Source organism: Sardina pilchardus, chromosome 5 (assembly GCF_963854185.1).
Source record: "Sardina pilchardus chromosome 5, fSarPil1.1, whole genome shotgun sequence".
Classification (NCBI taxonomy): Eukaryota; Metazoa; Chordata; class Actinopteri; order Clupeiformes; family Clupeidae; genus Sardina; species Sardina pilchardus.
In genome coordinates this window covers 23,715,499-23,728,447 of record NC_084998.1, presented here as the reverse complement: position 1 = coordinate 23,728,447, position 12,949 = coordinate 23,715,499, and the positions used below count along the sequence as shown (strand labels likewise).

The following is a 12,949-nucleotide window of genomic DNA, read 5'->3' as shown; positions in this document are numbered from 1 at the left end:
AGCCTAATTTGCATTGGAGTTAATGGGAGACGTAGTTTGTTTCCCCCAAAAAGGGGCGGGAACGTTCGTCGCGAGTCAAGTTCCCGGATGTGCCGGTCTAACGTATAGCTAGTGATAACGTTACTATGGAAACATTCAGGGAAGGCACGTTAGAACTTTCATTAATCAGAGTATGCTGCGTGTCATGTAAACGGGAATATGAACGGAGTATTCTTTTAATAACTCATGTAAACACCTTATTCTGAATATTGTCAATATTCAGAATAAGGTCCATATTCGGAATATTAATGTCCATGTAAACGCACTCATTCAGAATGTCTATGATCCTCACACACTACGCACACCCACCAACCAGTAGTGGCACAGTCAACCCTTATCAAACCTGGCACCCAGGAGTGTGACAATTAACAACATAAGGTGTGGTCGGGCACACGATCCAAAAATCACTATCTTACCACAGAAGGTGCTTCTCAACATGCCTCCTCGATCCTCGAGGGGCGTTCCCACTGATCTATAACTAACACTGGATGGACTATCCCATTGTTTTCGCCCCATCATTCTTTATGTAGATCAGTGAGGATCGAGGCCCGAGGAGCGAGGGAGGACATATAAAACCCCAAATGAGAGGCACCCAGAGACTTTCTAATGAGGAGACACGGCACTCAAAGAAATCTATGGGGTTAGTTCGTAACGCAAACATGGCAGCCATCTACGCATATTCTGCCCCTTCCGCTGCCAAAAGATGACATATAAATAGTTTGTGCCAATCATTTGGTATGTTGTGAATACATCGTACCAATCATGTGGTATCGTGCCTATCATGGTATGTTGTGAATACATCGTGCCAATCATGTGTTGTGATCTCGCAGCTGGAGTGAGGCTGGTGTGGTGAAGCCTTGCGTATGTGCAGTACAGCCTGAAACAAATCCCCCATAAGTGCCCAAAATGTGTTACAAAATGGCCGCCCAACGAGAGAATTTGCCTAAAAGGACTTGCTGTGCGTTCACACCGCCGCCGACTTGAGCTTCCAAGATCGCTCTGGACGCCCTGGCAAGGACGCGGTGGGAAGCTTGGGTGATTTGGCCGCTCTGACGTAGTAGCATTCTATGTTCGTTGCCGGTCGTTTGGTCGCTGAACCGCGTCATAGCTCATTACCATAAAGTTGAGCCACTTTCAACTTTCTCTAGTCGCTCAAGACGCCCAAAACGCGACGCCGACGGATTGGTCGCTGCTGGCAGCTGAGAGAAGCCGGCTTCCATTGAAAATGAATGACTTCCGGAATCTTTGGAAGCTCAAGTCGGCGGGGGTGTGAATGCACAGTTACACCCTCTAAAAATCATTACGTCACTGACCAAGGAAAACCAGGGCTATAGGGAAAGGAACATAAGAACAACCCTTTTGCTCCTGGCGTTTGATCAATCATGCCATTAAATCACACAATTACATTTCTGATCGCCAAGATAGGGCCCTAATATCTGAAACTTTCACTAGTGGGTGTGAGAAATGAGACTAACAAAAGGGGGTGCTGTTGAGCAGAAAGCCGGCTGCTGAGGCACAACTTCGGTTGTGCAATGAGACCAGGGGTGCCTCTCATTTGGTGTTCTATACACCCTCCCTTCCTCCCTCAATCCTCATCCTCACTGATCTAAATAGAAAATGATGGGGCGGCAGCAATGGGATAGTCTATCCAGTCAGTGTTAGTTATAGATCAGTGGGAACGCTCCTCGAGGATCGAGGAGAGTGTTTGAGAGCCACCCCAGGCATCAATGCTTGAGGGAGATGGTGAGTTTTCAAATCAGTGGGTTTGTGAAGCAGGGTGTCGTGAGACTTCACTGATGTTTTTTAGGGATGGTAACCAGACGAAAGGTTAAAAGAACTGCTGGTCTTGGCTCGTAACAGCCACTTCAACTGACACTTTTTGATGGAACTATACAGAGCAGGGCAGTGCTACATTGGTGTCTTCCCAACCTTTTTGGCTTTCGTGACCCCTAGTAGTCAACACAGACAACTCTCTCACTACAGAAATAGATTTGATTTCCATCAGAAAATAGCTAAAGCCTAGTATGTTGTTACAATTTTTTTGTAGAATAGCCTGGGTAATAAATGCACAGTTGTGCAAAGTGAGGAGCTTATTTTCCCAGTGTAGTACAGTAGGCCCATAATGAAAAGAACAACAAAAAACCCAACTCTTTGCACATATAGGGCCCTATTTTGCCAAGCGGGCAATGAGCTTTCGCCACTTGCGCGACCTATAATTACTATTCTCTGCGAGCGCATCCTTCATTTTCCCAGCGCAAATGTACGTTCTCTAAATAGGAGATGATATTGCGCCCTAACGGGCGTGTCAGTGAAGAGAAGAGGTGTGATCCGGCGCAAAGCTCGCCAGTCGCTAATATATGGATGCAGAAAGTAAGTGCGCCACTGACCAGGAAAAACCTAGTCGGAAATCACTCGCGCATAGCTGAAATGCTATTTTATGAGCGCCTGAGGCTTGGGGATATGGAAGACTGCACCGTGCGCGCACACACCCTACTTCTTTCATCAGCAGGAGCGTTCAGTCGGAATATAATTAAATACTATTGGAATATAATTAAATAATATTTGTCCGTTTCTCGGTTTTAGGTTCGTGTATTGGTCAGCAAAAAGTAGCATACATAGCATAACAACATCCACATGCAATAATACAACAATAACGTCTAACACTGACCTGCTCATTTAGACAACATTACACAGCCCTATGGCTAAGTTACCTTTAGTTTTGTTCTGGTACCTTTAACGTCTTGCATTAAACAGCTGTAGCGTTCTGACAACTGTCTACCTTGTCATTGCATCTGGAATAACTCCTCTAGCTGCCTCCATCCTCCATCCTTTCTGTTTTGTTTGCTTAAAAGAACTTGCGATGCATGATGAGTAGGCTATTGAGTTAGTGAATTAGCTTCACATTGTGTGCTGATAGCGGAGTAAAGAAAACAACAAGTAGCCTGTTGCGCGCCTGCGTGCGTAATCTCTCCTGTTCAGACGAAATGTGCGCGTGGATATAGCAAGTTAATTTTGATAACGTGTTGACTGACTTTTTCTTAGAATAGAAAATTGTAAATAGCCTGATGTCAGGCAGCTAATGGGATGCTGTGCATATTGGGTGGGTACGGTATGGCATGCCAATTTGGTGTGAATACACACACACACACACACACACAAGGGAAATGTAATAATGATAATGATCAATAGTGAGAACTGGCTTCTGGCTACTGCTGCGGCTACTGCGTTCATTCTGAAATCATCTATTTAAATCATAAGCTTGCTTTTCTAAAACGGTAATATGTCGATCTGATTTCATGAAACAAAGGCACAGCAACGACAAATGTAACGATGTATTCATAGATATAATCATTCTTCCGCCAATATGAATGGTTGCCATGCAACATCGAGACGCAGCCACTTTAACTTTTGTGCAAGTTGTGGTAGTGCATTAACGAAATGCGGTCAAGGTGTATGTTTGTGTTGGTTTTTATAACAGCATCGAACGCGATTCCGCCACTCATCATCAAGGACCGGAACTATTCGTGTTAGAAGATAATATTCTCACATCGTGTACATTATTTTCACAATTTTCCAGCATAACATTTGGGAAGGCTCCTTCCCAAGCCTCCATTACGCGCCGCCAATGCAATGCCTCACGCACGAGCAAGTCGGTCTCTTCTGGAGTAGACGCCCAGATAAATCCGCCATGATAATACCAACAGGCCATTGAACAATGCGCCAGGCTTTTAAAGGGAATGAGAGTGTGAAATCTAATTGGTTTATTGCATGCTACGCCCAAAAGACACCCACGACTAATTAACTAAGTTAAGACAACCCCTTTTCACTTCGCGCCAAGCGCAATGTTCATTTTTCACGCAGTCATTATAGCCTTTTGCGCTAGGACCGCCCCCAAAGAAACTTGCATGAGTGACTAGTGACAATGCCCATTTGATCCTGATAATAGAGCCCATAGACTGTTTGATTGGATGGTGATCGTCCATCAAGTCATTCCACAGATTTCCAATAGGGTTTAAGTCTGATTAGGCCATACAAGAACATACACCCTTTTCCTCCTTCAACCACTGTGTGGTCAATTTTGAATATGAACCTTCTTTCCATTGACAACCTTCTGGCAGAGGCCAGCAGGATTTCCTGAGGAATTTGAGAGTGCTCCAGTCCCTGCTGCAGAGAAACACCTCGACAACTAGGATGCTACCACCTCCATGCTTGACTGTAGGAGTCGCGTTTTTTTTTTATGGCGAGCTGTATCTGCCGTCCGCGAGATATACCATTTGGCGTTGAGGCCACATACTGTACTTCAATTTTGATCTCATTTGACCATAACTTTCCCCCTCTGGCCTCTTCAAGAGGCATTTTGGCAAAACTCAGTCACAACTTATTTAGGCCTTACCTGAGTGAATATACTTGCAACCCTCCCAAGCCTCGTTAGTCTTGAATTTCCCCTTGGGGATCAATAAAGTATCTATCTATCTATCTATCTATCTAGTTGAGTATTTGTGATATTGCTGTCACATGCACACAATGGCTAGCCTAGCCCTGTCAGACATGTATGAACAAGTACAGAGAGTCTGGCCACATTCCATTGGCAAGTGTTAAATTCCTTGAAGGTGAGTACTTTGTTGAAGTTTAAAACTATTGGATCTGTCCAAAGCCAGTATGGATCTGCCATAACCAATCTCTAACATTTGGTCGTAACGTAAAGCATGCCATGCTCAAACTAGCGCACGATCTGAATGTCATTGTTCTCAGCCACCCTCTGTTTGGTGATTGGACAGGTCAAATTTGGCCTGAGAAAACCAGCAAATATACCGAAAACCTAGCCTGGCACGCCCTCCCAGTGACGCAACGCCTTCAGGCTTTTGCTGCTGGTCTGGTCAACTGCTCATTGAGAAGGATTTCTGAGTTCCCGAAATCTGCGGAACTGCCCCCTTTGGTCGAGAACCAATCAACTTTGAGCAGCTCCAACGGCTCTGGGTAGAGGCGTGTTCAAGGCAGCGGAAAGAGTGTTGTTATTGGTTTAAACTCGGCAATCCGCTTTCTGACATCTACCAGTAGCAAACCGAGGCACTTAAAGGAGGCGGGTCAACCAGCGCTGGCAAGAAACCGTGTTAGCACAGGCTGTTGGTCAGACTAAAGTCTCGCAGAGCCTTTGAAAGTCGATGGTAATCAGGCTACCGAAAACCCAGATGACGTACTGAAGGGAAATGAAAATTGAGCGGAATTACATAGGAGGGCAGAGCCAGGCTACACAATGGCATCTCTATCGTAAATCCCTGCAACTGCTTCTAAGTTGCAGTAGGCCTTTGACCAGCTTAATCCTCACTCTTCCATCCAGTTTCGCTGCTAAATTTGCTATTGAAGATCGTTAAAGACCAGTAACCACTCGGTGAGCTGCACATTTTTAAAAAACGAACGTTTAGGGGTGTTTTAAGGACAGAATAGTCCATGCACAAAGTGAGCAATGTTAAAGCCATGCAGAGCTCCATTCTAAAGCTGACAAATTCCACAAACAGGCTCAATCGTCGAGATTTCTGTGTCAAACACTCATTTTCATGCTGGGCAATACAGAAAACGGGCTTAAAGTGTAAAATACCGAACTATTCCTTTAACTGTGCTTCTAGGGATTGATAAAGCCTTTAAAATGCGTTTGCATCCATCTGTTGACATGCTCCCGTCCACAGCTTTATACCCTGGAGATCTTTGACGGCACCTTGTCACCCAGAGTCAGGCGCGTAGGAACGTAGTAAGCATTGGGGGGGACAAGAATGAGGTCCGTTGCGCGCGCAAAGCGCGCGCCGAAATTTTGTTATATTAATAAATAAAGGGGGCGAATTATAAGTACACTGTAAAAAATTTACTGTGAAATTTACAGTAACTTACTGGCAACAATTGGCCAGTAAGTTACTGTGAATACCTTTTACAGTAAAGGTACTGTATTTCCATTTACAGTATTTATATATTCACTGTAAAATGAAAAACAATTACATACTGTAATTTCAGTTGTATTTACAGTAACTTACTGGCCAATTGTTGCCAGTAAGTTACTGTGAAAACCTTTTACAGTAAAGGCACTGTATTTCCATTTACAGTAACTTACTGGCCAATTGTTGCCAGTAAGTTACTGTGAATACATTTTACAGTAAAGGTGCTGTATTTCCATTTACAGTAACTTACTGGCCAATTGTTGCCAGTAAGTTACTGTGAATACATTTTACAGTAAAGGCACTGTATTTCCATTTACAGTAACTTACTGGCCAATTGTTGCCAGTAAGTTACTGTGAATACTTTTTACAGTAAAGGTCCCGCATTTCCATTTACAGTATTTTATATATTCGCTGTAAAATGAAAAACAACTGATTTTAAATTAAGATTTTTTTTTTTTAGTTGTATTTACAGTATTGATTGTTTCCCTGTAGAAGCTGGGTCAGTTAAATACTGTGAATTCAATTGAACTTACATTAGCCATCATTAATAGAATAACTCATATTCCAAAATATTTCAGTTAACTGCAGACAATAAAACAATTTTAACTTTTGTTATTTATTTAAGACATTTCAAATGTATGACTGAAGTGGATGTTGACAGACAACAGTTCACATGGTTTGAACACATGATTTGACACAGATAAGGGGGTTAAAAGCGCAGTGTGTGTAAGTGCAGTATGGCAAGTCTATGTAATGTAGTATAAGGAGTTGTGTGTGTACAGGATGCGGAGTAAAGAAACTCATCCCCAGTCTGTTTTGTGGGTGTTCCCTCAGTCAGCCACGTGGGAACAGAGATGTCTGCTTGACCTCAGTGGTTTAAACAGTCCGTGGTCAGAGCGTGAAATGTCTTTTGAAATACTTTTGGGCCGTTGTTGTACTCTTCTTGTATAGGTATCCTGCAGGGTAGGGAGAGGTGCTCTGATGGTACCTTTCGCAGTAAATGTCAAGTGTCTGAAAAAGAGAAAGAAAGCATACATTACAATTGACCCCGTTCATGAATATACAGTAATTAATGCAAACTACTCCGGTTGTGTGACAAATAAAAGCAAACCCACACTAGTCAGGTGCAATAGATAGAAGTAATGCAGATGTGTACAATACACCACCATAGCAAAGTTTGGGAGTTCACTTTGATATGTCCAGTGTTTTTTTTTTTTTAAAGGGACATTTCGAAGTGACCCTACACTTCTGAACAGAAGTATGTCTGTGATATCATACCTAATCTCATCGTTGCCTGCGGCAACTCTGCCTTCATGCGTACACCACTTTTCTGATGCCTAACATACTGTAGGCCATCTCCCATCTGACTTGTAATAGCAGCCTCTGGCTCCAGGCTGGGACTTCTGGATGGCTCCTAAAAAGAATAAACAGTAATTGCCATATAATTTGTTAATAAACAGCAATTGCCATACAAAACAAATCATAGCTTTAAAAAATAAGCAAGGCAATCAGATGTAGAAATAGAAATGATAATTACCTTGCCATGAGGCACCCTTGTCACCCTTGTCACCATCTACGTTACTTCTTGATATCAGTTTATTTATGAGGGCTCTGTCAATAAAAATAAGATTGAACAAAATGATGCATGCTGTACAACAAATTGAATTCGTTACAACAATGGTAAACATTGCTAAATTGCAAAATTTAAAGGAATATTTCGGTATTTTACACTTTAAGCCCGTTTTCTGTATTGCCTAGCATGAAAACGAGTCAACGACACCGAAATCTCGACGATTGAGCCCATTTGTGGAATTTGTCAGCTTTAGAATGGAGCTCTGTATGGCTTTAACATTGCTCGCTTTGTGCATGGTCTATTCTGTCCTTAAAACACCCCTAAATGTTCGTTTTAAAAAATGTCCAGCTCACTGAGTGGTTACTGGTCTTCAACGATCTTCTATAGCAAGTTTAGCAGCGAAATACAGCTTCTGTCATCTGTTATCAGGGATTTTCGAAATCCCAGAAGTACTTTTTCAACCGTGTGTGCCTAATATAACACAGAATTTGAGTTTCACTGCGAAACTTGCTATAGAAGATCGTTGAAGACCAGTAACCACTCAGTGAGCTGCACATTTTTTAAAACGAACGTTTAGGGGTGTTTTAAGGACAGAATAGACCATGCACAAAGCGAGCCATACAGAGCTCCATTCTAAAGCTGACAAATTCCACAAACAGGCGCAATCGTCGAAATGTCGGTGTCTAACACTCGTTTTCATGCTAGGCAATACAGAAAACGGGCTCAAAGTGTAAAATACCGAACTATTCCTTTAAGACTGTTTTAGTAACTACAATAATCATGTTTACTTTCTGGATTAATGTATAACACAGCACATATGACAAACAAATTAGAGCATGCTCAGTAACATACACCCCCCCCCCCCAAAAAAAAAGCATTCAAAACACAAACACTTACACCATGTTGAGGGCAGCAGCCATGGCTAACATCATCAGGGTAGTGCCATCAGGGTAGACCGACTTCGCCCTGGACAGTTGTTGACAGTTGAGCCCACTACGAAGTCATAACAGACACATGAAAGGAGGGGATAAACTAAACAGTTACAGACACAAATACATGCACACACATTAAATGCTATATGCATGTGTCTCTATCTGGTGAGTGAACTCACTTGCGGGCTTGGAACTTCTTCCTTATGGAAGTGACACACATTTGGAACATTCCAAAATGCACACAGCCTAAGTGTCTCTGACACAGCGTTCTCAGGGCAGCAGTCCTCACACCACCTACAAACAGAGGGAACAGAAAGAGGCTTACATTAATTAATACATTGCAAAACACACAGAACATGAAAAGACCATCACTGAAGCACTACTACACTCACATGCATCTTAAATAAACACATGCCTCAATGTAAGTCACCAAACATTGGGCAAATAAAGGCTATAACATGAATACCATTTAGCCAAACACTACCCTTCACAAACTAAAGATCCCTTTACTTATCGGCATGATATTTCTGGTAATTGAAATTCCCCAAATGCTCCCCTTTCACATCCACTATATGACGGATCTATGAGCATGACTATGCAAAACTACAGTTCCTAAATTAGGGGTGAGATAACTTACACATCAGCCTACTTCATTAATTTGTTTTACTGGTCATCTTTCCAGTTATAGCAACACTACATATTATGCATCAGCACCACATGTATGAAGTTTAATGTTTAACTACCCATGCCCCATGAAGTTCGCAAAGTAATGTTACTAACTAACTGCTAACAACTTTCACCTGTGTCTGTCTGTAGCTAACTTCAGCCTGCATGGTAACAGCCACTTTAAGCTAAGCTACTTGCATCTGATATTTCATTCAAACTAAAACTCTACATTCATAACGACATATCAGACTGAATTATTGCTAGATATGATATTGACTATCATTCGAAAAATCCCACATGATGGTTAAGTTAGTTACTGGAAAAGTTAACATTAACAGCTAACATCGCTAACGCTAGCGACGTTAGCAGCTAGCTTGCTAGTTCTAGCTATCGATATGTGCTATGCTATGATTCTAACAGGACAATAATGGCTTTGGTTAACATTTCATTGTGAAAACAATACATTTCTAATAAATTCCCGTTTTCAATTGGCATACAAACGTACTGTAATTCTTACCTTGAATATGATGTTTGTACAGAGTTGAAGATTGCAGTCAGATTCATGACTGAAAAGTGACGGTTGATGGTTGAAGTGAGGTGAAGTCACTCTGGCTTGAGTTGAAAAGTCAGGGGTGGGGGATGGGAATTACTGCTTGTGCGCATGCGCTTATCAAGAGGCGATAAGCAGTCGTTAAAAACCAAACAATCGTGGAAAATGATTAGGCTGAAATGTGTTATGCTCACTCAATAGTGTGATCAAAGCCTTAATTCTTGACATCAAATTGACTTCCTCAACCGTCTCTGGTATGTCATTATGAGTTAAAAGAAAGATAAGATTAAAAAAGGGAAAACACAGTAGTTTACTTAACTATTTACAGTAGCCTATGGCTATATTTTGATTTGTTTACAGTAGTGCTTTGACTACTGTAATTTCTACGGTAACACTTAACTACTGTAATTGTAGTTTACAGTAGAGGTACCGCATTTCCATTTACAGTATTTTATGTATTCACTGTGAAATGAAAACCAATTAAATACTGTGATTTCAGTAGTTTTACAGTAACTTACTGCCAAATTGTTGCCAGTAAGTTACTGTGAATACTTTTTACAGTAAAGGTACCGCATTTCCATTTACAGTATTTTATGCATTCACTGTAAAATGAAAACCAATTAAATACTGTGATTTCAGTAGTATTTACAGTAACTTACTGGCCAATTGTTGAAAAGAAAAAATACAGTAGTTTACTTTACTATTTACAGTACTATAGTGGCTATACTGTGTTTGTTTTACAGTAGTGCTTTGACTACTGTAATATCTACGGTAACACTTAGACTACTGTAATTGTAGGGGTGTTACTGTATATTTTACAACATTCTACTGTAAAAAGCATATACAGTAGTGCTACTGTGAAATTTCCTGTAAATAACTGTGAATTTCACAGCCATTTTTTACAGTGTAACATAAGAGATAAAAAAACCCCTATTGCTGAAGTTTAAATGGCCCTCTGTAAGATGCCGCTTTGAACATATGTATTTCAGTCTTTTTCTTAACCTATTTTTGGAACCGGGAAGAACATCTGCACATAGGCTATTCAGAACACATTTCTTCCCTGAAAACGCACACAGCTAGTCTGACAACTTAAACTGACTTCCCCAATGCTTCCCTTTACATGGTTGCATAAACGTTGCTTAAATGAAAATATGTTTCTTCTTCTTGACTTTTCATATGCCATCTAAGCAAATTGTATGTCAGCTGATAGATGGATGCGCGTTTTGGGCACAATGAATGGGTTTGCCCTTAGTTTAACGAACGCGAAAGCTGAGATTGCCTTGCGCATCAGTGTTGGAACGATACTCAACAAACTGTGAGATAAACATTGTTTTTCGTGTCTGGGAGATCTCGTTGTCGTTTTTGACTGTCGGCTTCTTATGTTTATTGTTTGGACGTATGGACACTGAACTTTGAGTGGGTGTTTGTTTGTGCATTATGAAGCTTTGTGTTAATTAGTATGTGTCGGGCCTTCACCTCAGCGCGTAAGTTGCGCGCTAGGTGGCCACGAACGAACTCATTGCTTAATTTGTGACAAAATACAGTGAGTAGCCTTCTGCCCGTTTATCTTAAGTCAACCGAGGCCTTCGGTTGCTCATATCCGCCCGTAACCTATGTACGTCGTGACAGTGTGTAGATTATAATAAGAGGCAAATTGTTACACATTTAATTTTAAAAGCATAGCCTATAATAGGATGAACAAAGTGTATGGACTTGCTAAATCCAGGTAACCAGATAATTAGGCTATGTGCCACGTCAAGTGATAAGCCTACATTTAAAAGCAACTTATTTAGGCTATCGTAGACTACTGTATTCGCCCACAATAGGCTATCCTCTTAACTATTTCGAAAAGAATGAAAGAAGGCCGTAAACTAAATAGGCTATTTGGACTGAGAGAGTAGCCTACATTAGCTTTCAGACACTCAAGGTGAGGAAGTGCCCCATGCTGCATTATTGAGACGGGCTTCGTTTCGGGAAACATTCTTAAAACACAATGTGAAAGACCTCCGATGCGCACCGATAGCTATAGTTATGGGGCCGTAACTCAGGAGGATATTAGGAGCTAAGTAATCAACAACATCTGTAGCCTACTTTGCAGCGTTTTTCTTTCGGGAGGGGGGTCCAACATTGGGGGTGTCCCGACCCGCCCGACCCCCGTGGTTCCTACGCGCCTGCCCAGAGTTGATTCATTGCTTCAGTTGCACTACCAATGACTAACATTTTTTAGTTGAAGAAAGAAAGCAGATTTTTTTTATGCTGAGTTAATTATTAACATTGATAAACGGTGGAAGTCAAATAGCTTGGCGTGCCTTTGAATATAGGTTTACATAGCCTACACTTCAGTTATGACTCGGATTTTTGAAGTATCTTGATTTTGTGTTGGTGTGTGGAATCATAGCCTGATATAAGAAGCCCATAATAAGCCTAGATCTCAGTTTTGAGAAATGCAAACTGGAGTACTCCGATAGAAACCAAGATACCGAACCAAGATACTCACTGTACGTCTGTGTACAGTATGTATTCCACACAATGAGTCTCTACTGACAGTCACTAAACAATAGCCGGCTTCAGACCGTCGAGCCAGCCTAGGCCAGGGGGTCAACCGGTGCTATAGTAGCCCAGGTCCACAAGCCTCACCTCTAAGTTCAGACAAGGCCATTAGCCTCTCCGCATTACACCTCGACACACTCTCGCTTGTGAAAATGTCACCATTACCACACATTTTCAAACAGGATTTAGGCAGAAAGTCACGCATCTCTTTCCTAAACTGTGCTATTGAAGTCAGTCACCTCTTATTGCCCTTTTACATCTATGTCACCTTATATTCATCTCTATAGTATACAAACCAAGATGGTGGATTCCTAAAGAAAAGCATAGCACATGGCACATACGTGTATCTAAATGAGCTACGTAACATACATTACATTTTACCGTCACTCGAAGAGATTGTATGGCGGTGTGTACAATCCGCATGGAGCTCCAGTGTTCACCCAGCCCAGCACCAAACTCAGAGCGCAGAGTAAAAAAAAAATAGGATTCTGAAGGCAGTAGACGCTCCTGCTAAGAACCAAACGGGACTTTGTTCAAATCCTCAAATTTATGGCTACTGGAAAATGTAAGGTTAATTTATCAAATGTTATTTTGAAGTATTAAAAAACATAGTTATTTTAGATTTTTCCGTTATGTTGGTTCACTTTTTTCTGTGCCACATGGTGATATCTGGATGGAGTTAGCCTACTGACAGGCAAATATCTTTAACAGG

General features: G+C 41.5%; 1 long non-coding RNA gene across 2 annotated transcripts; it reads right to left on the bottom strand.

The window, feature by feature from the left end:
* Nucleotides 1–6,648: 6,648 nt before the first annotated feature.
* LOC134079603 (uncharacterized) lies at nucleotides 6,649–9,730 on the bottom strand. Of its 2 annotated transcripts, XR_009939094.1 has the most exons (6): nucleotides 9,655–9,730; nucleotides 8,651–8,765; nucleotides 8,437–8,532; nucleotides 7,504–7,577; nucleotides 7,245–7,380; nucleotides 6,649–6,977 (listed from the first exon to the last, which is right to left on the bottom strand). It is a non-coding gene; the product is annotated as an uncharacterized LOC134079603 (long non-coding RNA). The 2 variants fall into 2 exon arrangements; XR_009939093.1 differs by lacking the exon at nucleotides 9,655–9,730 and having other exon boundaries at nucleotides 8,651–9,153.
* Nucleotides 9,731–12,949: the final 3,219 nt, after the last annotated feature.